We start from the raw sequence: 25,817 nt of genomic DNA, 5'->3' as shown, positions 1-25,817 counted from the left end.
CTGCTGACACCTTGATCTTGGACTTCTAGCCTCCAGCACTGTGAGAAAATAAGTTCCTGTTATTTAAGCCACCCAGTCTGATATTTTGTCATGGCAGCTCTAGCAAACTACCATTTCTGTGAGTGGGTTAAAAGGATATATTATTCTTTCATGACCATAGTTAACTGAAGCAGGAATGACATGAGGTCACGCAGCAGGACAGTCATAAAAATCCCGGTTTACATCGCGTAACTTTTCATTACTGACTTTGAAGAAATGGCCCCTCTCTTATCAATACTACACTCTGCAGACCTATATTTTCTACATTTATCTCCTCAATCCATGAGTCCCCAAAATTAGTTCCCATTTAACATAAGTAGGCTTGCTTTAAACTTTAAAAACTAAAGCTAACATCTGATGACACATTTTAATTGACATGCTGTCTTTAAGAATACATTGATGATGTGATAAAGATATGAATGTTGTATTAATATTTTGACACCACTGAATATTATTAATAATGTAAGAGAATTTCCCATCATTCTCTTACTTTAAACTTAGCTAGCTGAGATTTGTGAGCTGGGAGTCAGAAAGTTACAGCACCAAAATTTTAGTCCTAGCTTTGTCATTAACTAGCTTTATGATTCCAGGCAAATCAATTCAGTTTTCAGAATCTCTATTTTCTCATCTGCCAAATGGGAATAAAACTTTAACCTTTATACATCATCAGGTAATTGAAAAGGCTCATAGAAACTGGTACATACAAAAATATTGAGAAAATATAAACTATCAAGAAAAATATCAGGAAAAATTTATCTGTTCTTGGGATGAGGAAAATCTATCTAGTTTTCTTATCTAAGGAAGAAACTATGAAGGAAGGTATTTCTAGATTTTACTACAAGTTCAAGCAAAAATGACTTCATTGAAAAACCACCATAAATGAGGTTAAAAAAATATGAATGATAAAAATACAAAAAAAAAAGAATTATAGTGCCATGAAAATGGTAAGCACACTTAATGTATGTTAAAAATATTTACAAAATATGAAGAAGAATCTTTAACTTTAAGCAACGCACAAAACATTTGAGGAATCAATTGTAAGAAATTAGAAATGCACACATACAAAATGTTACATAAAAGGATGTTGAAATTGCAGTGTTGTTTACAATAGAGAAAAATTAGAAATAATCCAAATATTGTAATGATTTACTTAAATACATTGTGAAATATGTAAAATTACTGTGCAGTCATTGAAAGCATAATTTAGAAAAGAATTTAGTAATTTGGTATTATGATCACTATGTATTATAGTGGTAAAAGACTATAAAACAGTCTGACCCAAAGATATGTGTATATATGTGCATTAACAAAACAAGATTAGAAGATAGCAAATATATAAGTCAAAATGTAATTAGTCATTGTCTCTGGTAGGTGAAATTGTGGGCAAATTTTCTTTTACATTTTTTTCCAAAATTTTTTTTAGTATTTATAATTTACCATTTTGTAATTATTTTATTTTTGTATTATACTTAATTTTGAATGTTATCCATTCATATATATGCATGATACAAAATCTAAAAGATGGAAAATAGCTTATATCAAAATTGTCTCCCTCTACTCTTGTTTCCCAATTATCCACTTCCTTCCAGGAGCTTAGCAATTATTACACATCTATGTGTACCTCCAGAGGTAGTCTAAATATATAATCAAATATACAAATGTTTGTATAGATATGCTTTTCTGCATGAGTATTTCACATTATACGTTGAAGAAGCTACCCTATTGGTAAAAATCTGCTCTTTCCATTAAATGACCATACAATATAACAGTGTACATATTATTATTAGCCATAACTTGTTTAACTAGTCTTCTATTGATGTTCATTAGGCTTTTCATGTATATTATATTGTGTTGCATTATGTTATGCTATATTACATTATATTATATTAGTATGTATGTCTGCATGTGGCTAGAAAAATCCGTAACCTTGGAACAATGTGGAGCATAATAAAATGTAAAAGTCGTCAAGATGTTTTGGAGACTACCTATTACTATGTTTTGATTACTTCTATTAGTGTTATATAGCCACTAGGTTTAAACTAGCTAACTGAAACCAAAGTTAAGGCAATGTATAACTGAGAACTTAAAGGTTCTGTGAAGTTTACCACTCTGTCTTCAGCAATTCTTTTAGTGCCAGAAAAAAGTAGGCGACATTTTAAAGTATATACATTGAATATACACGAATGGATGGAGATAGGGCATCTAAGCTTTTTAGACTTGAGCTACAAAACTGATAACACAGGTGTGATGCTCTGTTACTGGTACTAGGAGGGCTCTGAGATGTCCTATGCAGATGATAAAAATCAAGAAACGAATGGCCTTCCTTCAATACAAAAATGATAGAAAAATATTCTAAAAATTCACTTCTTATTTTGGAAAAAAAATCCACGCACTGACGGATTTGAGGGTCTCAAAAATGGGAGGAAATAGATCGACAAAATAGAGATTCAATTTTAAGAAAACAGACAGGACTTCACTGTTGGCGCAGTGGTTAGGAATCCACCTGCCAATGCATGAGACACTGGTTCGAGCCCTGGTCTGGGAAGATCCCACATGCCACGGAGCAACTAAGTCCCTGTGCCACAATTACTGAGCCTGAGCTCTAGAGCTCACGAGCCACAACTACTGAGCCTGCATGCCACAACTTCTGAAGCCCGTGCACCTAGAGCCCATGCTCTGCAACAAGAGAAGCCACCACAATGAGAAGCCCTTGCACCGCAACGAAGATTAGCTCCTGTTCACTGCAACTAGAGAAAGCCCATGCACAGCAAAAAAGACCCAATGCAGCCATAAATAAATAAACAAAGAAACAAAAAAACAAATAAATAAATAAAAATTAAAAAAAAAAAGAAAATAGAATTTTAGGGAAATTCTCAAAAGGAAGAACACAGGAAGACAGCAGAGCTGAATGATTTCCAAGGAGACAGACGTATTACTAACTGCATTCACACCAAAATTACTGGCAGTAAGATTCTAATATTTGTAAGTACAACAAATATCGGAGCCAAATTTTAGAGTTATTAAGAGTCAACGTTTCGGGTAGTGCTCAAGCTCATAATGATTTCCCCTGCGACTGTTTTTTGTGGTTTTTTTTTTTTGTGGTATGTGGGCCTCTCACTGTTGTGGCCTCTCCCGCTGCGGAGCACAGGCTCTGGACGCGCATGCTCAGCGGCCATCGCTCACAGGCCCAGCCGCTCCGCGGCACGTGGGATCTTCCCAGACCAGGGAACGAACCCGTGTCCCCTGAATCGGCAGGCGGACTCTCAACCACTGTGCCACCAGGGAAGCCCTATGGCTGTATTTTTCTTTCTTCTCTTCTTCTAGTACCCATAGCCTGCCTCTTTGGTCCCAAAGTTGGACATAGGATCCAAGATGGAACAACCAGCATCCTTCCTCAGTATTTTTCAATCTGGTCAGGGAATTTCTCCAGGCATTATGGTATGAGCTCAGAGCCGCTGCTGACTATGTTCTCTAGTCCATGGAGAAAGCCCACAGTTACAACAGGGAAAGAATCCCATTCCAGAAAGAAACCAAAATGAAATAGTTGGACTTCTATCATTTGCAATGGGAAGACTCAGGACTCAGGACTCAAGTATATACTTACTTTGTAAAACCAAGAATGAATAATAATCACTGTTTTTGAAACAGTCAAACATTTGCTGTGGATAAAATCAAATATATTGTAAAAGGCATTTCTTTTCCAACTTAAGATAGCTATCAAGCACTTAGGAGAATGAATAAAAGCATTTTCTTTCCAGTTGCATCACTGAGTCATTCTTTTACTAAGAGAAGTAACGTTAAGCTTTCCTGGGCATTAATTTTTTGTATCTGTGATACAAAGATACTATTTTGAAAATAATTTACAAAATTATTAAGGGAATTTTATCCTTTAGGGAACTGAAGCATTCATATAGACAGTGAAAAATATTGACGGAAGTACAATATGAGGAAAGAGTACTTTGAATTTAATTTCTGCCTCTTTTTTCTTAATATGTATTCAATACAACTAAATTCCCCTAATATCCCCGATGTCTGTGTACTGGGTACTTCTTTATAGCATTTACAGCTTTAGAGCTTTTAATCCCTCCTGGTCTCTATTTTTAGAGAAAGGACACCCTAATAATCTGAGAATGTAGTGTCTGTTAATAGAGGTATTCTCCCAGTTTGTTGAATTTTCTAAATCGGATAGAAAGACAAAGACTCTAAAGCTTATCCAGATGTGGTTTTATAATGATGTCACTAGGCTTTATTCCATAATCAGGCCCCTAAAAATATACAGTTTTAGCCTTTGTATCAGCAACAAGGTTAATGGAAATATGCACCAAGGATAAATACTTTAGCAGATTGTGTCATCAGGAAATAAACACCATTTAAAAGGATTTAAAATAAGTAGATTTTATTTTACACTGACTAATGCACAGAAATATAATACAATAGAGCTGTTAACAAATAAACTTAATGCTTTTCTCTTCTCCTCATCTTTTGCCATCTGTATTGTTAAGACCAATTAGCTTTTTGCATCTAAAGTTCTAAATTACTAGTTCCTTCACCTACTGAACGGAGACAATGGTTGCATAGGTTCAGCTGTGACTATTTCAGAGTAAAGTCATATTTCAATCATTTACTTTCTAAAATGGGTTAGCTCATCCTGTATCATTACTTCAATGGCTACAGCACCTCTGATGATCTGACTGCCACCTTGCCTCTCACTACTCTTGATCACTTACCCAGGGTGCTCAGTCATATTAAACTGTGGGCTATTTAATTTTCATGAGGTGCACATTCACAGCTCTGTGTCACTGACTATTCCACTATGGTTCTTAGGTTTGCCTGTCCTTCAGCTCTGAAACGCTACTCTAAAGCCTGCAAAAATTCACCTCCTCCATGCTACTTTATCTTCCTGATGAATTACCTCTTTCTTTGTTCTCACACCTGTTACAGAAAATACCACAGAGTGAACAGCTTCATGTTTAGTTGAGTATGTTTCCATCAAAGCAATTGAACTGGGAATGTTTTGAGGGAAAGATGAAAATATCTTAATCACGTATGTAACATCCAACCTCCGATGTAGCAACTTGTACACGGCAGATGCTCAACTAATATTTCCTGAATTAAAATGAATATGTACTGTAGAGACATGCCTGCAAGGGATGTTTGGTATTAAGAGTCCTTATTATGATTTAACAATACTTGTATTATTTCTACAACTAAAAGCACGTGTTCATCGATCATTTGCTATTTCCACAAAAGCGTTGTGAGCATTAACCATTTTTTGCATGTATTATCACACATAATTCTCACACTAAGTCTCTGAAGTAGGTACTGTTATTTCCATTTCACCAGGAAAGTAAGGCTCAGCAAAGTCACACCTGCATGATTAGGCCTCTGAACTTTGCTGTAGGAATTCTAAGGATGACTCTCATTGACTCTCACACTTGTAGGAATTCCTCTCCCTTGAGTGGGGGTGGAAGCTGTGAATTTGGGGAGATACCACTCCCATGATTACCTCACCTTATATGGAAAAAAGAGATGATCCTGGTGTGCCCAATCTCATTATGAGCCCCTTTTAAAATCAGAGTTTCCTCCAAATGCTAATAGTGGAAGCCAGAGAGATTCAAAGCATGAAAGGGATTTTATGCAAGAGATGATCTGCATTACTGAGATGAAGGCAGCCAGGTGAGTGCGGCCTCTAGAAGTTAAAAGCAGCCCCAGGCTGACAGTCAACAAGGAAACAGCGACATCAGCCCTACCACTGCAAGGAACTGAATTCTGTCAACAACCTGAATGAGCCTGGAAGCAAATTCTTCCCCAGAGCCTCCAAAAGAGAGCCCAAGCTGCCCAACTCCTTGATCTTGGCCTTGTGAGACCCTAGTTAGAAACCCAGCTAAACCCACCCAAACTTCCTACTTACAGAACCATGAGCCAGCAAATGAGTTTTATCTTAGGCTGTCTACTGAATGTCCCTGTCAGTTAGGTGCTGCTGTGAGACTGAGTTATGGCCGTTAGGATGTGGGCAGAAGTGAAATATGTCACTCTCAGGTCTAGCCCACAAAATTCTCCAACTTATTATCCTTCATTCTCTTTCCTCACCTACTACAGCAATGGAGAGAACTCCAGAGCGTCCTTGGGATTCGTGTTAAAGATGGCAGAACCTTCATCTGCCTGTGTCCTCTAATGTGTAGAGCGAGGAAGCTCTAGCAACCAAACTCTTCGGCTGGTAAGTGAACAAGAAATAAATTTCTATTGTGTTTCTTCTATTAGAAACTAACGTGTGTGTGTGTGTGTGTGTGTGTGTGTGTGTGTGTGTGTGTGTGTGTTTACATCATCTAGGGTTATTCTAACTAATATAGAGAAGGTTTTATCTGATCTAAGAACTCAAGGAGAATGATCCAGACATATAAAGACCTGGAAAAAGAGAACTCCAGTCAGAGTAAGCAGCCAATTCAAAGGTCCGGAAAAATAAGAAGGCTTGCTGTATTTAAACAAACAAATGTAAACAGAAAGAAAACCGACGTAGCACTACAGATATAAATGGTAGTGGGAGAATGATCTGAAATAAGGCTAAGAAAGTAGATGAGAGCCAGATAAGTGTTGTAAGCCAAGAGAAAGACTTTGGATTTTATTTTAAGATTGGATGTGAACCTGCGGTACAACACAGAGAGCTCAGCTCTGTGACCACCTAGATGGGTGGGATGGGAAGGGGAGGTCTGAGAGGGAAGGGATATAGGTATACATATAGCTGATTCACTTCGCTGTACAGCAGAAGCTAACACAACGTTGTAAAGCAATTATACCCCAATAAAAAAATAATTAAAAAAATAAAGATTGGATGTGAGAGATGAAAGGAGTCCAAGATTCAATCCAGGTTTTTATTTCTGGCAAAAGGGTGAGGAACATTATTGTTAGTAACACTGATACTAATAGTGTTTATGTTCTCAGTAGTGTTTCTGAGATGGGAAGCTCAGGCAAAGGAATGCATTTTATGGGAGGTGGTAGATACAGTGAATTCAGTTTTCAGGAGTTGAAGTAAAACGCCTGGAGCAGGAGGGTCCGATATGTGGATAGAAAAAATGTCCATGGCTTAGGAAGAGTGTCTGAATTGGAGATGAGGACTGAGTCATCACAGAGACATTGTGCAGAGTATTCCAAGAACAGCCCTGAGATAAACCAACATTTGTGGGTGGAAGGAAAAGAAGAGGCTAACACACCAGAGCTTGAGCAATAAGAGGGAAACTGAGATGGTGGGTGTCACAGACATCAGGAGAAGAATGTTCTGGGATGGAAAAATGATCAACAATCTGTCCAAGTGTCATGAACTGTATGGCCTTCATGTTGGCCCTGAATTGGCTCTACAAGAATTTGGATAGCCCAGCAAGAATGGTTTCAATTGCGTGGTGAAGTCATTGTGGAGTCAATGGAGGGGGAGAGGGTTGCGCTTTGTTCCCCCCAAAGATATGTTCAAGTCCTAACCCCTGTACCTGTGAATGTGACCTTGTTTGGAAGTAAGGTCTTTGCAGATGTGATCAAGTTAAGAGGAAGCCATACTGGATTAGGGTGGACTCTAAATCCAACATGGCTGGTGTCCTCATAGGATAAGAAAAATCTGGACACAGGGAGGGCCCCGTGGAATGAGAGAGGCGGATACTGGAGTGAGACAGTGGCAAGCCACGGAATGTCACGGATTAGCCACTGAATAACACCAATTAGCCACAGAATGCCACCAACTGTAGTGACCACCAAAAGCTGGTGTGGGCTAGGAAGAAGCCTCCCTTAGAGTTCTCAAAGGGAGCAGAGCCCTGCTGACACCTTGATTTAGGACTTCTCGCCTCCAGACCATGAGAGAATAAATTTCTGTTGTTTTAGGAATCTGATTTGTGGTATTTTGTAATGGTAGCTCTAAGAAATACACAGGAGGTTAGGAGGCAAAGCAAGTGAGCCAGTGGAGGTAGGGAATGTGACCGTGAAGGTGAGAAAGGCAAGGCTGGGACCATAAGTGGGAGATGAAACTCAAAGCCTGTTTTTCCCATGTTTTTCCCTCCACATGTAAGAGTGTTGAGCCTATCAAATGCTGATGGAAGGAGTTAGTGCAGGAAGAGAGAGAAAGACACAGGAAAAGTAAGGCTGAAAGAGAGGTCCTCACAAAGGTAGGAGAAGATGATCTAGAGGGGGAATTAGTCCTCGACAGGGGAATGAACACTCCTTTGTTTCCTAAGAGAAGGAGGGAAACACTGGTTCTAATGTAGGAAATGTTCCATGACAGCAAACTGAGGAACCCCATCCAAGAGCTTCAATTTGAGGTGAAAAGCCGTCATCTGCTGAGATTCAGGGAGATCAGAGCTTGAAGAACTGTGGACAATGACTGAAGAACTGGCACTGGCAAATGTGAGACTAGGGAAATAAAGAAAGGTTGAGAGCAAGTATTTAGAAGCCAGTTGGAGATTGGAGAACACTAGCTATCAGAATGGCACCCATCTGTATGCTTAACCAATTCTCTTTGGCAGAGCTCAGGAAGCCCCAGTGTGGGTGTCAAAAACACAGACAAATATATTGATCTAGTTTGGGTGGGTTTTCACTTGAATATATTGTAATAATAATGGGGCAAGAAAGTCGAGAGAATTGAAAAGAAAACAATTCAAGCTCTATACTCTGGAGCTACCTCAGAAGGAAAAGAAAGACAGGGTCTAATAAAGCAAAGAGATGGAGGGGTTAAGAAACTGAGAGTTTCAAAGAAGAACCACAGATATGTTCAGTGTGAGTAAATGAGTGAAAGAGCTGGAAAACGGTTGTTTGTAGTGGAATAGTGGAATATGTGGATTTAATGTGTTAGACATGGAGCATTTCTAAGTGATGGCAACATCCAGAGTACCAAAATGAAAGCAATTAACTTAAGACTGCGATTAAGTTTCCTATAGATGAGAAGGTAAAGGATCTGAGAGGCTGAGTTGCCAAAGGATTGTTCCCATGACAGTTGAAACAGCACAGGATGCTGGCAGATTTGGGGTGGAGAATGAAGAAAGGGGAAAATCTAAGTGCTCAAGTCTTTACTGAATCAGGGAACAAGGGTAAGATGTTAGTAAAGATGATCAAAACAAAGAAAACTTCTACAGCCAAAGAGCATGGGTCTCATGGATCAATGAGTATTAAAGGAAGGTAGAAAAGCTGGGATGATGTTTGGTAGGAGAAGCAGAGGATGCCGACCCTGTCCCCTTGACTTCTGCATTACATGGGACATCAAAGACTGATTCACACCTACTTAAAATGGCTGAAGAAGAAATTTCTAGCTTTAGGGGAGGGTCAGTTTTCATTTATTTCAAGAAGATATAATAAATATAACACGAAGAGTATGAAGCCTTCTCTAACCGTTTCCCACTGAAATAGAATCTCCATGAGGGCAGGGCCTTTGCATCTTTTGTTATCTATTGGATCTTCAATGCTTAGAAAAGTATTGAGTGTCTACATAGTGTCTACAGAGTAATATTCACAATAATATTCAATAATATTCAACTAATGGATATTATTATGAATATTACTCAATAATATTGAGTAAATAAATGTCCATTCCAGATAAAAGTGATTATCTCCTTTCTAAATAATTTTTATTACTGACATGGGATATATCAGTTTCTAAACTGATTTTGAACAGATGCCTTATATTTTCTAATATTTTTTAGGTATTTGAGGAAAGTTTTATAATGCTATTAATCGCAGCATCAAATAAATAGAACAGAATTACAGGATGAATTGTGTACTGTCAAAATTCATATGTTGAAATCCTAGCCCCCAGTGTTTGAGAACATGACCTTATTTGGAAATAAGGTCATACTGAGTGAAGTAAGTCAGACAGAGGAAGAGAAATATCGTATGATATTCCGCTTATATGAGGAATCTAAAAAAAGATATAAGTGAACTTATTTACAAAACAGAAACAGACTCACAGATTTGAGAACAAACTTATGATTACCGGGGGGAAGGGTGGTGGAGAGGGGTAGTTAGGGAGTTTGGGATTGACATGTACACACTGCTATATTTAAAATGGATAAACAGGAGATTTGTTCAAGATGGCAGAGTAGAAAGATGTGCGCTCACTCCCTCCTGAGAGAGCACTGGAATCACAACTAACTGTTGAACAATCATCGAGAGGAAGACACTGGAACTCACCAGAAACTATATCCCACATCCAAAGACAAAGGAGAAGTCGCAATGAGATGGTAGGAGGGGGCACAATCACAATAATTATACCACAGAAGTCCACCCACTGGAATGAAGCTTCTGAGCTCCACATCAGGCTTCCCAACGTGGGGGTCCAGCAACGGGAGGAGGAATTCCCAGAGAATCAGACTGTGAAGACTAGTTGGGATTTGATTGCATGACTTGGACAGGACTGGGGGAAACAGAGACTCCACTCTTGGAGGGCACACACAAAGTAGTGTGCGCATCAGGACTCAGGGGGAAGGAGCAGTAACCCCAGAGGAGACAGAACCAGACCTACGTGCTAGTGTCGGAGAGTCTCCTGCAGAGGAGGGGGGCAGCTGTGGCTCACCATGGGGACAAGAACACTGGCAGCAGAAGTCCTGGGAAGTACTCCTTGGCATGAGCCCTCTCAGAGTCCACCAAAGAGCCTGCAGGCTCCAGTGCTGGGTCGCCTCAAGCCAAACAACCAACAAGGAGGGAACTCAGCCCCACCCATTATCAGACAAGTGGATTAAAGATTCGCTGAGCTCTTCCCACCAGAGCAACATCCAGCTCTACCCACCACCAGTCCTTCCCACCAGGAAGCTTGCACAAGCATCTTAGAGAGCTCATCCACCAGAGGGCAGACAGCAGAAGAATGCAGAATTACAGTCCTGCAGCCTGTGGAAAGAAAACCACATTCACAGAAAGAAAGACAAAATGAAAAGACAGAGGACTGTGTAGCAGATGAAGGAACAAGATAAAATCCCAGAAAAGCAACTAAATGAAGTAGATAGGCAACCTTCCAGAAAAAAGAATTCAGAATAATGATAGTGAAGATGATCCAGGACCTTGGAAAAATAATGGAGGCAAAGATTGAGAAGATGCAAGACACGTTTAACGAAGACCTAGAAGAATTAAAGAACACACAAACATAGATGAACAATACAATAACTGAAATGAAAAATACACTAGAAGGAATCCAAAGCAGAGTAACTGAGGCATAAGGATAGATAAGTGACCTGGAAGACAGAATGGTGGAATTCATTGCCATGGAACAGAATAAAGAAAAAAGAATGAAAAGAAATGAAGACAGCCTAAGAGTCCTCTGGGACAACATTAAACACACCAACGTTCACATTATAGGGGTCCCAGAAGGAGAAGAGAGAGAGAAAGGACCCAAGAAAATATCTGAAGAGATTATAGTTGAAAACTTCCCTCACATGGGAAAGGAAATAGCCACCCAAGTCGAGGAAGCACAGAGAGTCCCAGGCAGGTTAAACCCAAGGAGAAACATGCTGAGACACATAGTAAACAAATTGACAAAAATTAAAGACAAAGAAAAATTATTGAAATCAACAAGGGAAAAACAAAAAAATAACATAAAAGGGAACTCCCATAAGGTTAACAGCTGATTTCTCAGTAGAAACTCTACAAGCCAGGAAAGAGTGGCACAATATATTTAAAGTGATGAAAGGGAAGAACCTACGACCAAGATTACTCTACCCAGCAAGGATCTCATTCAGATTCGATGGAGAAATCAAAAGCTTTACAGACAAGCAAAAGCTAAGAGAATTCAGCACCACCAAACCAGCTCTACAACAAATGCTAAAGGAACTTCTCTGAGTGGGAAACACAAGAGAAGAAAAGGACCTACAAAAACAAACCCAAAACAATTAAGAAAATGGTAATAGGAACATACGTAATGACAATTACCTTAAATATGAAAGGATTAAATGCTCCAGCCAAAAGACACAGGCTTGCTCAATGGATACAAAAACAAAACCCATCTATGTGCAGTCTACAAGAGACCCACTTCAGACCTAGGGACACATACAGACTGAAAGTGAGGGGATGGAACAAGATATTCCATGCAAATGGAAATCAAGAGAAAGCTGGAGTAGCAATACTCATATCAGATAAAATAGACTTTAAAATAAAGAATATTACAAGAGACAAGGAAGGACACTACATAATGATCAAGGGATCAATCCAAGAAGAAGATATAACAATTATAAATATATATGCACCCAACATAGGAGCACCTCAATACATAAGGCAACTGTTACCAGCTATAAAAGAGGAAATCGACAGTAACACAGTAACAGTTGGGGTCTTTAGCACCTCACTTACACCAATGGACAGCTCATCCAGGCAGAAAAGTAATAAGGAAACACAAGCTTTAAATGACACAATAGACCAGATAGTTTTAATTGATATTTATAGGACATTCTATCCTAAAACAGCAGATCACACTCTCTTCTCAAGTGCACACAGAACATTCTCTAGGATAGATTACATCTTGGGTCACAAATCAAGCCTTGGTAAATTTAAGAAAACTGAAATCATATCAAGCATCTTTTCTGACCACAATTCTATGAGATTAGAAAAAAATTACGGGGAAAAAAAGTAAAAATCACAAACACATGGATGCTAAACAATACATTACTAAATAACGAATATGTGACTGAAGAAATCAAAGAGGACATAAAAAAAAATACCTAGAGACAAATGACAACGAAGACATGATGATCCAAAACATATGGGATGCAGCAAAAGCAGTTCTAAGAGGGAAATTTGTAGCAATACAATCCTACCTCAAGAAACAAGAAAAATCTCAAATAAACAATCTAAACTTACACCTAAAGGAACTAGAGAATGAAGAACAAACAAAACCCAAAGTGAGTAGAAGGGAAGAAATAATAAAGATCAGAGCAGAAATGAATGAAATAGAAACAAAGAAAACAACAGCAAAGATGAATAAAACTAAAAGCTGGTTGTTTGAGAAGATAAACAAGATTAATGAACCTTTAGCCAGATTCACCAAGAAAAAGAGGGAGAGGACTCAAATCAATAAAATTAGAAATGAAAAAGGAGAAGTTACAAGGGACACTGCAGAAATACAAAGCATTCTAAGAGACTGCTACAAGCAACTCTATGTCAATAAATTGGACAACCTGGAAGAAATGGACAACTTCTTAGAAAGGTATAGACTTCCAAGACTGAACCAGGAAGAAAGAGGAAATATGAACAGGCCAATCACAAGTAATGAAAATGAAACTGTGGTTAAAAATCTTCCAACAAACAAAAGTCCAGGACCAGACGGCTTCACAGGTGAATTCTATCAAACATTTGACAAGAGCTAACACTCATTCTTCTCAAACGCTTCCAAAAATCGCAGAGGAAGGAACACTCCTAAATTCATTCTCCAAGGCCACCATCACCCCGACACCAAAACCAGACAAAGATACTACAAAAAAAAAGAAAATTACAGACCAATATCACTGATAAATATAGATGCAAAGATCCTCAATAAAATACTAGCAAAGAGATTCCAACAACACATTAAAATGATCATACACCATGATCAAGTGGGATTTATCCCAGGGATGCAAGGATTCTTCAATATATGCAAATCAATGTGATAAACCATATTAACAAACTGAAGAAGAAAAGCCATGCGATGATCTCAATAGATGCATAAAAAGCTTTTGACAAAATTCACCACCCATTTATGATAAAAACTCTCCAGAAAGTGGGCATAGAGAGAACGTACCTCAACATAATAAAGGCCATATATGACAAACCCACAGCCAACATCATTCTCAATGGTGAAAAACTGAAAGCATTTCCTCTAAGATCCGGAAAAAGACAAGGATGTCCACTCTCACCACTATTATTCAACACAGTTTTGGAAGTCCTAGCCATGGCAAACAGAGAAGAAAAAGGAAATAAAAGGAATACAAATTGGAAAAGAAGAAGTAAAACTGTCAGTCTTTGCAGATGACATGATACTATACATAGAGAATCCTAAAGATGCCACCAGAAAACTACTAGAGCTAATCAGTGAATCTGGTAAAGTTGCAGGATACAAAATTAGTACACAGAAATCTCTTGCATTCCTATACACTAACAATGAAAAATCAGAAAGAGAAATTAAGGAAACAATCCCATTCACCACTGCAACATAAAGAATAAAATATCTAGGAATAAACCTACCTAAGGAGGTAAAAGACCTGTACTCAGAAAAGTATAAGACACTGATGAAAGAAATCAAAGATGACACAAACAGATGGAGAGATATACCATGTTCTTGGATTAGAAGAATCAATATTGTGAAAATGACTCTACTACCCAAAGCAGTCTTCAGATTCAATGCAATCCCTATCAAATTACCAATGGCATTTTTTTACAGAACTAGAAAAAAAATCTTAAAATTTGTATGGAAACACAAAAGACCCCAAATAGCCAAAGCAATCTTGAGGGGGAAAAAAAAAATGGAGCTGGAGGAATCAGACTCCCTGACTTCCAACTATACTACAAAGTTACGGTAAACAAGATAGTAGAGTACTGGCACAAAAACAGAAATACAGATCAATGGAACAGGATAGAAAGCCCAGAGATAAACGCATGCACGTATGATCAACTAATCTATGACAAAGGAAGCAAGGATATATGATGGAGAAAAGACAGCCTCCTCAATAAGTGGTGCTGGGAAAACTGGACAGCTACATGTAAAAGAATGAAATTAGAACACTCCCTAACACCATACACAAAAATAAACTCAAAACAGATTAAAGATCTAAATAAAATCAAAACGGATTAAAGACACTATAAAACTCTTAGAGGAGAACATAGGAAGAACACTCTTTGACATAAACCACAGCAAGATTTCTTTGACCCACCTCCCAGAATAATGGAAATAAAAACAAAAATAAACAAATGGGACCTAATGAAACTTAAAAGCTTTTGCACAGCAAAGGATACTATAAACAAGACGAAAAGAGAACCCTCAGAACGGGAGAATAATTTGCAAATGAATCAAAGGACAAAGGATTAATCTCCAAAATATATAAACAGCTTATGCAACTCAATATCACAAAAACAATCAACCCAATCAACAAATGGACAGAAGACCTAAATAGACATTTCTCCAAAGAAGACATACAGATGGTCAGTAGTCCCATGAAAAGCTGCTCAACATCACTATTTACTAGTGAAATGCAGACCAAAACTACAATGAGGTATCACCTCACACTGGTTAGAATGGGCATCATCAGAAAATGTGCAAACAACAAATGCTGGAGAGGGTGTGGAGAAAAGGGAACCCTCTTGCACTGCTGGTGGGAATGTAAATTGATACAGCCACTATGGAGAACAATATGGAGGTTCCTTAAAAAACTAAAAATAGAATTACCATATGACCCAGCCATCCCACTACTGGGCATATACCCAGAGAAAACCATAATTCAAAAAGACACTTGCACCCCAATGTTCATTGCAGCACTATTTACAATAGCCAGGTCATGGAGGCAACCTAAATGCCCATCGACAGATGAATGGATAAAGAAGAAGTGGTACATGTATACAACGGAATATTACTCAGCCATAAAATGGAACGAAACTGGATCATTTGTAGCACTGTGGACGGACCTAGAGACTGTCATACAGAGTGAAATAAGTCAGAAAGGGAAAAACAAATACCGTATATTAACGCATATATGTGGAATCTAGAAAAATGGTACAGATGAACCAGTTTGCAAGGCAGAAATAGAGACACAGATGTAGAGAACAAACGTATGGACACCAAGGGGGGAAAGCGGGGGTGGGGGGTGATGGTGGCATGAATTGGGAGATTGGGATTGACATATATACACTAATATGTATGAAATAGATAATAAGAACCTGCTGTATAAAAAAGTAAAATAAAATTCAAAAAAATAAAATACAATCGATAACCAACAAGGACCTACTGTATAGCACAGGGAACTCGGTTCAGTATTCTATAACAACCTAACTGGGAAAAGAATTTGAAAAAGAATAGACACATGTATATGTATAACTGAATCACTTTGTTGTACACCTGAAACTAACAACATTGTTAATCAACTATACTCCAACGTAAAAGCTAAAAAAAAAAAAAAGATGAAGTCATCAGGGTGGGCCCTAATCCAATATGACTTGCGTTCTTATAAAAAGGGGAAATTTCCACACAGGCCGCACACAAGGAGAATGCCATGTGAAGAGGAAGGCAGAGATCAGGGAGATGCTTCTACAAGTCACAGAACACCAAAGATTGCCAGCAAACCACCAGAAGCTAGGGGAGAGGCATGACACAGATTCTCCCTTACGGCCCCTAGAAGGGACCAACCCTCACCAACACATTGATACGGAACTTCTAGCCTCTAGAACTGTGAGACAATCAATTTCTGTTGTTTAATCCACCCCGCGATACTCTGTTATAGCAGCCCTAGCAAATTTACACAAGTAGTTTAGCCAAAAAAGAATTAGCTACATATTGGATAATTAAAAGAAAAATTCTAGGAAGCTACAGGAACAGCCTACCTCATTAAAACTGTTTACCACATTTAGCATATTAATTACTTCTGAATTATGCATCGGTGTTTGTTGTCATTTACTTTAAAATATTAATTTACTGATTCTCAGTGTTCGTCAATTTAATTCATTTCAACTCAATCCAATAAGAGATTATTAGAGGCCAATTGGGTTCTTATTCCTAGGCTACCTACTATAGCGATCATGAACATAAATAACATGATAACTGTACTCAATGCACCTACACTCTTATTTGGAATCGAGATTTATCGCCTTTAAAATAAGTTAATACCGGAGCCTCTGCTCCGCAACGGGAGAGGCCACAACAGTGAGAGGCCCGCGTACTGTAAAATAAGTTAATATTGCAAGACAGAATGTATTCAAGTGACAAATTTGTAGGAAAATGATAATCTGTGGATCAAAGGAAGATGTGGGAATTGAGCTAGACCATCATATATGGGTAACATTTTAATGGGGGTAGATCGTGTTAGAGGTATGGAGAATACCACACTTGATACTGGCTAGAAGGAAATGAGTAAGGTGATCTACCTGATTAAATATCAAAGTAAAGAGTAGAGAGAACTGACAGATAAGTACTGATAGGTGAATGTAATCAGATTCCTGAAATATCCATTGTACCAATTATATATATTAAAATTGGGAAAAATACTACAAAAATGCAGATGATATCCAAACTGTAGTAAATTTAAAAGATAAAAAGACCCCTTCAAAAAAAGGAAAGTAAACACTAGAATCCCATTACTGGGAGATAAGCACTGTTAAGACTTTGGTGTATATCCCTAGACATACATATTCATATACGTACGTATTCACATCCATGTATACATACACATGTGTACACACATATATTTTACTAAAATAGATTCACATATTACGTGCTGTTGAAGTGTTTGTTTTTAACACATTTCCACATTATTAACTATTCTTCTACAGCATCCCGAGTTGTATGGCCACACAATATTCCATTAGTGGACACTTAGAAGTTTTCTGCTGGTGAACACAGGCCAGTGATTCCATGTGCTAAGTTCTAACTTCATAGATGAAGCTTCTCTAGAGTTAGTTCCCAGTTCTGGACTTGGAGAAGGAGGTAGATGGTTCATTTTACAAATATTCCAATGGCTTTCTGGAAGGTAGCACTATAACAGCTGACACTGTCATAGCAACAGTTTGGAGGTCAGAGGGTTCAGGATATATGTGCAGGAATACAAAGGATTGTTCCACTGATTCACTCTCCCTCCTCCATTCTCCAAAAGAAACCAGTGAAGAAAGAACACACTGTCTGATTCCATTCATATTAAATACAAAACAGCAAAACAAACAAAAAAAATCTATGCTAAATGATCAGGAAAGCAGTCACCTGAGTCGAGAGATAAGACATGAGGGCAAAAACGGGGGGCCTCTAGGGTGCCAATAATGTCCTGTGTCTTGATCTGGGCACTGGTTCCATAGATGTGTTCAGTTTGAGCATATTCATCAAGCTGTATACTTAAGATATATTTTTGGTGTGAAGTTATCATTCAATTAAGAAGCTTTAAGAAATAAATTTAAAATAATGGCAGTTCTTAATGCTCAAAGTAGCAGGCAGGTTCTATTTGTAAAGCTCTCCATGGAAGTAAGACTCATAAGTCAGACAGAGAAAGAGAAATATCATATGATATCGCTTATATGTGGAATCCAAAAAGAAATGATACAAATGAACGTCTTTACAAAACAGAAACGGACTCTCAGACTTAGAGAATGAACTTATGGTTCCCGGGCGGGGAGGGTAGAGGGAAGGGATACTCAGGGAGTTTGGGACTGACATGTACACACGGCTATATTTAAAAAGGATAACCAACAAGGACCTACGGTATAGCACAGGGAACTCTGCTCAATGTTATGTGGCAGTCTGGATGGGAGCGGGGGTCTGGGGGAGGATGGATACATGTAGATGCATGGCTGAGTCCCTTTGCTGTGCACCTGAAACTATCGCAACATTGTTAATCGGCTATACTCCAACATAAAATAATGTGTTTTTTTTTTAAAAGAAGACATCCCATCACCTTTTTCAGGATTTAACTCCACTACTTTTCTAACTGGATCTGATTCCCACTATTCCTCTGAAATTCCTTCAAATAGAGAGCCTTTTCCTACCATTTAAGAGTATATAATATTCATCAGCTGGGTTAACAGATCACAGGTAATATTTGAGTACAGATCTTAAAATATAAATTTAAACGTATTTAAGTTCTTCACATACTTGTGCATTGCAGAAGCATCTTAGAGTAAGAATGACACTTTGGTTGTATTGTTTACAACCACAACTGATATTTAAACATTCTGTACAAGTCATTTCACTTCACTTGACCCTTTGTTAGTAAGTGAACAGAGCTTTTTAAAGTAAAGCATCCATTGTTTATTAACCCAAGGATCAGGGCTGTGGCTAAACCTTAAGCAACTCTTCTGGAGTCTTTGATCACAGAGTTAGCAGCCTAGTAACTTGGCCTCTGAAGGCTTTCACTTCTTTCCATTATTTGGACTTTTTTCCTTGTATCCTCAGGTTTCTTAGACTTTGTATAATTTAACGCTATATGTCAGTGACATCAAAAGGGCACAAAGTATGAATTAGTTTGTAATAGGGAGGCACCATCACTCATAGATGAGATCACTGCCTTCCCTGAAAACCGTCACATGCTCTGTCTTATTAATACTCTGCCTTATGGGTTAGAACACAAGCATGTTAACAGCATTCCCCTCAGTAACATTACTTCATGTAAGAAGAGTGATTTAGAATCACTGCATTGTGGTATTCAAAAATGCAAAATGAGGGCTTCCCTGGTGGCGCAGTGGTTGAGAGTCCGCCTGCCGATGCAGGGGACGCGGGTTCGTGCCCCGGTGTGGGAGGATCCCACGTGCCGCGGAGCGGCTGGGCCCGTGAGCCGCGGCCGCTGGGCCTGCGCGTCCGGAGCCTGTTGCTCCGCAACGGGAGAGGCCACAACAGTGAGAGGCCCGCGTACCGCAAAAAAAAAAAAAAAAAAAAAAAATGCAAAATGAAAGAAAATATCAAGGTTAAAGTGAAGTTTTGTCTTGCTAAGAAAAGATGTTTTGTAAGCCATCAGTGTGAATGAATACAATTTAGCTCAAATTTGTAGTGTTGATAAGGTTGCTTATAATGCTTGGTTAGAAGTACCTAGCCTTTGAACACTTTCTTTTATTGTGCCATAAGCAATACAGCTTCTTCTATCATAAATGTCTCATCGTAAGACTTAAGTGTTTGGAAGTTTCAAGATGAACATTTCTATTTTGCTGTTTATACATGGTTCTTTCTGACCTTGGCAAATAAGACCAAAAAAAAAAAAGTTTTAGCACTTTTAGTGGTTAAAGATATAAATACTTACTATCTGACTTTACCAGAAATTCATCTGCTTTTCCTCTGTCTCTCTCTGCCTCTGCCTTTGTCTTTCTATCTGTCTGTCTCTCTCTCATACTCACACACACACACACACACACACACACACACACACACTCCTTATACCACTATTATCCTCGTCTTACTGGCTCAGTCTTAGTGATAGAATCTCAGGTCCTAATGGTGATGGGAAGATGCCACCAATGGTGCTAGAAATCAGTCACTCTTATTTAATCATAAGACTACTATAGATTTATGAGATAATACACTTGAAAATGTTCATGTTTTAAGGTTTGGTGTCAGATATAATTTTTAGGGAATCCTTTTTGACATTTCCCCCTTTGAAATTTTCACATTCGTAAGCAGCAAAGGTATAGGTTGGGTTACTAAGAACCATTTACATAGTAAGAAAAGAGTTGTCCTGAGGGAACCCTATTCTTTCTTCACTGGTCAGCACAACTCACATAAACCTCCTTGTCATGCTCGTAGTATACTTCTTCAGGTTACCACCATCTTGCTATCCTTGCTTCCAAAAACTTTGTAGGCTTCTGTGAACTATCTCACGAACTTCTTAAGGATTGCCAGTTTCTAAGTAGGGTTCTCATTTAAAATGAGAATCATCTGGTTGGCTACAGTTTGGATGGTCATCATCAATCAGGAATCTATCTAGCCTGAACTTTGAAACAATCCCAGTATGTTGTGAACAGACTCACAAAAGGTTTCTTTTTTCCTCCCCGTTTATGAACATACGGTATACACACATCTTAAGTGGCACCACAATAGCTCTGCTGGTGATATCAATATAGGTCCTTCAATCTTTCAATAATGTTTTTAATCATAAGCTTTAAAGCACAATTGTTTTTACCTTGAAATTCTTAAAAATCTGTTACGAGACAGAAATAAGAGATTAATGGAGATCTTGCAAAAAAAGATAAATGGCACCACCAGAATACCACAAAACTGGGGGGAAAATTAATTGAACCTATACTTTTGATAAATATTTATTTTTTGCAGGAGAAAAATGCATACTAGTTTAAGCTGTCATTATACTAACCTACAGCCTATTTTTCATATTATTAGTAATACATAATGTGGTAGTTTATATTCAAAAATAAAACTAGAATGTATATACCTCATGTATTTATCCAGAAATACCCCAAGGTTACTATGGTTACGAAAAATCCATTACCTTTGAATACAGAATGAAAAAGTTTGACTTCAAGTGTGTGCTATTTATTATAGCGAACATCAACAGCCTTCGGGAGGTTCTCTAACTGGATTCATTTTTCAGTGTCATAACTGACCCACCATTTTACTAGCTTATGGCCTATGCAAGGCAAAAATTTGAACTGTATGCATTTTTAAATATATTTTGTACTAACTCAAGGTGCAGCACTGCCTTTGACTTTTAATGCTTCATATTTAAGAGGAAGAAGAAAAACATTCCAGCCACCTAGATGCTAAGTGGCTTTTGAATTGAAATGCATTTACTTTGACCTGTATCCACCATGGAGGCAAGATCCATTTTTTTACGCATAACGGAAAAATGTTTGTTCTGTGTGGAAACTTAAAAGGAAGCTATGAATAAATGGAGTAGGAGTGAGAAAAGAAAGGTTGACACCTTGAATATTTAGGAGGGGACATTAAGCCAAGTCATTAAAGAAGTTTTTGATGGTGTAGAAGACAAAGAACTGTAAATAGGGCAGGTGACTGTAGCCAGGAAAAACAGGGTATGAAACACAGCTCTTAAAGTAGTTTCAAACTGAATCCTTACCCCTATTAAACTTTTGCTCATCCATACTATGATCAGCTGAATCATATAAATCGCTAATCATCATACAAAAGTATGCAGTAAACTAGTAGCTAAACGTGCAAATAAAAATAATATTTTCAGGCTGTAAAACTGTCAAAGATGTAAGGATGTAACATTCACTGTTTATGAGCTTTTCTGGAAAACAATGCAAAAAATGTATATCAAATATTCTGAAAAAGTTTGCTACTTTGATTTAGCTATTCCCCATTTAGAGATATAGCAAACAAGCATTTATGTACAGTAATATTTATCATAAAATATTTAAAATGAGATAAATTAGAAATTTTGAATTTTTAAGTGGTTAAATGCATTAATGTACATTCATAAGATGGAATATAACATTATTAAAATATTTCAAGATACTTTTAGAAAAATCCTTGTGGTGTGAGATATATTCATAATAAGGGAATATGCAAGGATTCCAAATTATACATTATAGCTCAGTTTTGTTAAAATGAATAAAGTGCTGGAAGGAATTACATCAAATACTAAGAGTTTCTATCTGTAAGGTGGGATTATCAGGTATTAGATATCTGCATATTTTAAATTATCTTCAGTAAGCATATGTTACTTTTATAACTAAAAAATGCTATCAATTATTTCTCTAATAGTAGACTATATCTTTCATTTCTCAGTCTCTCTATGAATTGACATTTTAGCACTGGAGAGATCCATTTCATTGACCCTAAACTCTTGCTATTACTGACAGCACCAGCTAGAATAGAATAGAATAGAATAGAATAGAACAGAACAGAACAGAACAGAACAGAACAGAATAGAATAGAATAGGATAGAATAGAATAGAATAGAATAGAACAGAAGTTCTATCCACAAGCTACTCAGAATGGAAAGGACATTATGCCACAAATATCCTGGCACAAAGACAAGCAACGAGTACCAATAGCATCGTGGATACATTTTATGATGAAAAGGGGCAGGATTTAAAGTGTCTTTAGAGGCTAAAGTGAGACCCAATGCTAGAGCAGTTTTCTCCATCAGTTTTCTCTGGGCTGACTTCAACCAGCCAGATTCCCCTTCCCATTCTTCTTTTCTGTGATTCCTAGTGGACAGGTGAATTCTGAAGACATAAATGACCTAAATGTAATGTATATCACAGATACAAAATCTTGAAAGAGTTGAAAGAGATCTAAAAGACCATTTTATTTAACCTGCATGCCATTGGAGAATCTCAAGAAAAGTGGACATTCAGAAAACACTCACTTTTGGGTGCTGTTACAAACTGAATTGTGTTCTCCAAAATTTACATGTTGAAGCCTTAACCCCCAATGCGACTACATTTGGAGATAGGGCTTCTTTGAAATTCAATTTTTATTTTATACTGGAGTATAGTTGATTTACAGAGATAGGGCTTTTAAAGAGGTGATGAAGGTTAACTGAGGTTACAGGGATAGGGCCCTAATCCAATGGTTCTGATGCCCCTAAAGGAAGAGGAAGAGACAGCAAGGGTGTACACATAAGAAACACCACGTGAGGATGCAGGGAGAAACTGGCTGTCTGCAAGGCAAGGAGAGAGGCCCCAAGAGAAACCAAACCTGCCAACACCTTGATCTTGGACTTCTAGCCTCCAGAACTACGAGAAATAAATTTCCGTTGTTTAAGCCATCCAGTCTGTGGTATTTGGGTATGGCAGCCCTAGAAGATTAACGTGGGTGCTCTGGGGTTTGTAATCAAGCTTCCATATCCCTTTCAGAGTTGTCGTGAGGAATAATAAAATGTGTTCAATAAGTAGCATGTGTAGAGATGAAACGTTTGGACTTTGAGGCCAGAGAGACCCAGATTTGAATCAGTTTTTCCAATTACCGACTAGGATTTCTTGGCATCTCTGGGCCTCAGCTATGCTGGCTATGACACTTGAATCATCATGTACAACTCTGAACCCCATCGTAACGTTTTTGGCTTAGCTCCTCTCCTTAGTGACCAATACCGTATTCCTTCTGTACTTCACATCTTCTGCCATTTGGAGATAAAAGCAACAAGAAGTATAGTTGCCTTTGAGATGCCAAGGAGGACACAGGAAAAAATGTTATGAGTCTTATCAGAGAAATAATCTTTAAAAATCTACCTGAAGGATGAACACCACCGAAGAAACCATTATCACTGTAGTTAGAGAAGATGGTTAAGGACTCTATAAAAATATTCCACTTTCTTTATATTTGGGGCATCTCTTATACTATGCTAACATTTGCCATGATCTTTCAATGCAGATACTATAGTCACATGGGTCTGTTAAGGATTTGAGTCAATGGAATACAGAATTAGTTTCATTTTTTAGGTGGCATGAGAAGTCAGTGTGAATTCTAGCCTCCTCTCCTCCCCACCCTGTTCTTTTTCTGGCTTTGGAGTGTCACCTCATTGGGCATTCTGCACATTTTGGAAATCTTCAAGGTCCACACTTTTTTTTTGGGCGGGTGGGGTGGGTACGTGGGCCTCTCACTGCTGTGGCCTCTCCCGTTGCGGAGCACAGGCTCCGGACGCACAGGCTCAGCGGCCATGGCTCACGGGCCCAGCTGCTCTGCGGCATGTGGGATCTTCCCGGGCCGGGGCATGAACCCGTGTCCCCTGCATTGGCAGGCAGACTCTCAACCACTGCGCCATCAGGGAAGCCCAAGGGGTAATCTATTTTTAGTTTTAGTATTTATTTTTTAGTTTAGTTCTCTCTACTAAGTTTACTAAGAACGTGCTAGGTGTTTTTCTAGTTCTAGTTCCCTTCAAAATCCTGAAAACTGCAGTTAATTCTATTTTACTGTTTCAGAAACTAAGTCTCAGAAGTTAAATAACTTGTTTTAAGACCGCATACTCATCATTAGTCAGAATACTTGAGATGGTATCAAAGTCTACCTCTCACAGGCTGTGTGGCCTGAAGGAAGTCGCTTAACCTTTCTGTGCCTCAATTTCCTCATTTATAAAATGGGGGTAGCGGTAACACCTACCTCACTGAATAAGTATTACAGAATTCTATCCAACCATGATGAATGAAATACAGAAGTAATAGTTCTTGTGCTTTGAAGCCTCTCAGACTAGAGAGGATACAAAAAATATAAATTCAGAGAACTCAATTAGATGAATGCCATAGCCCTGTGCCAATATGCCTCATTCCTGCATCTTTATGTGTTGCCATGAAATCATGAGCATCAAGGGGCTGAGGGGAGGCGGTGTCTGGCTGGTTCTCTGTTACAACCTTAGTACCTGGCATTAATGTGAAGGAGTGAATACATAAACAATTAATCCTGTCTCTGACGCTAACCTGTTACGACCTTTCATGAAGAATTTAAACTCTCTAAGGCCTCAGTTTTTCATCAATCAATATTTGATTAATGATCTCTCACCTAATAGTCACATATAATATCTAAAATATCATAAAATATATAACCACTATTACCATACAAATGTAAACACCATTTAGGCACCAGACAACGTACATAATACAGGCCTCGTGTTTCACAAGGTTTCCAACAATTCACTTTTCTTAAGTGTCATGACACTTTATAATATGATCTAGGCAGATATACTATGTTTCTTCCCAAATGGTCTCAAATTCAAACCACACTGAGTCACACTTCTGAGTCTTAAGCTTATTCCACATTCATGAGGATTTTAAAGTGGTTAATTCACGTGCCAGTGGCATTTGTTTGAAATGACATCATCGCCTCAACTGGATTGACATGACATCAACTGAATTGAAATGACATCACTGTACTGCGAGCACGGCTGGGGAGCACACTGGGTCCCAGCTTCAATCTTGTGATCAGTTAGAGGCAGAGGAGTCATATGCTGAGCTGTCTGTGTTGTTATCATACATTTCCAAACCCCCCTCTGCACCTGTGCAAAGGTATATTAGTAGAAGGATTCAGGTAAGGAGTGGTGGGACAATGGTAGAGAACATGCAGTAAGACAGCCTTGGGGGAGGGGGAAGGGAGCCAGCGTGAGCCCTTTTCCATTTTTCCAGCTTTGACTTCACTGTAAGTGTAATGTAACCACAAAAGTCATGGAATTCTAATGATTTAACAGGAGACAAAACTAAGTAACCCA

The 25,817-nt window shown here is 38.2% G+C and overlaps 1 protein-coding gene across 1 annotated transcript in view; it reads right to left on the bottom strand.

The window, feature by feature from the left end:
* The window catches only part of USH2A (usherin), an 815,986-nt gene that overhangs the window by 432,260 nt on the left and 357,909 nt on the right, over nucleotides 1-25,817 (bottom strand).

This window comes from Phocoena sinus, chromosome 1, assembly GCF_008692025.1.
Source record: "Phocoena sinus isolate mPhoSin1 chromosome 1, mPhoSin1.pri, whole genome shotgun sequence".
Lineage (NCBI taxonomy): Eukaryota > Metazoa > Chordata > Mammalia > Artiodactyla > Phocoenidae > Phocoena > Phocoena sinus.
The sequence above is the reverse complement of the archived record's forward strand: the minus strand, read 5'-3'. Positions and strand labels throughout refer to the sequence as shown.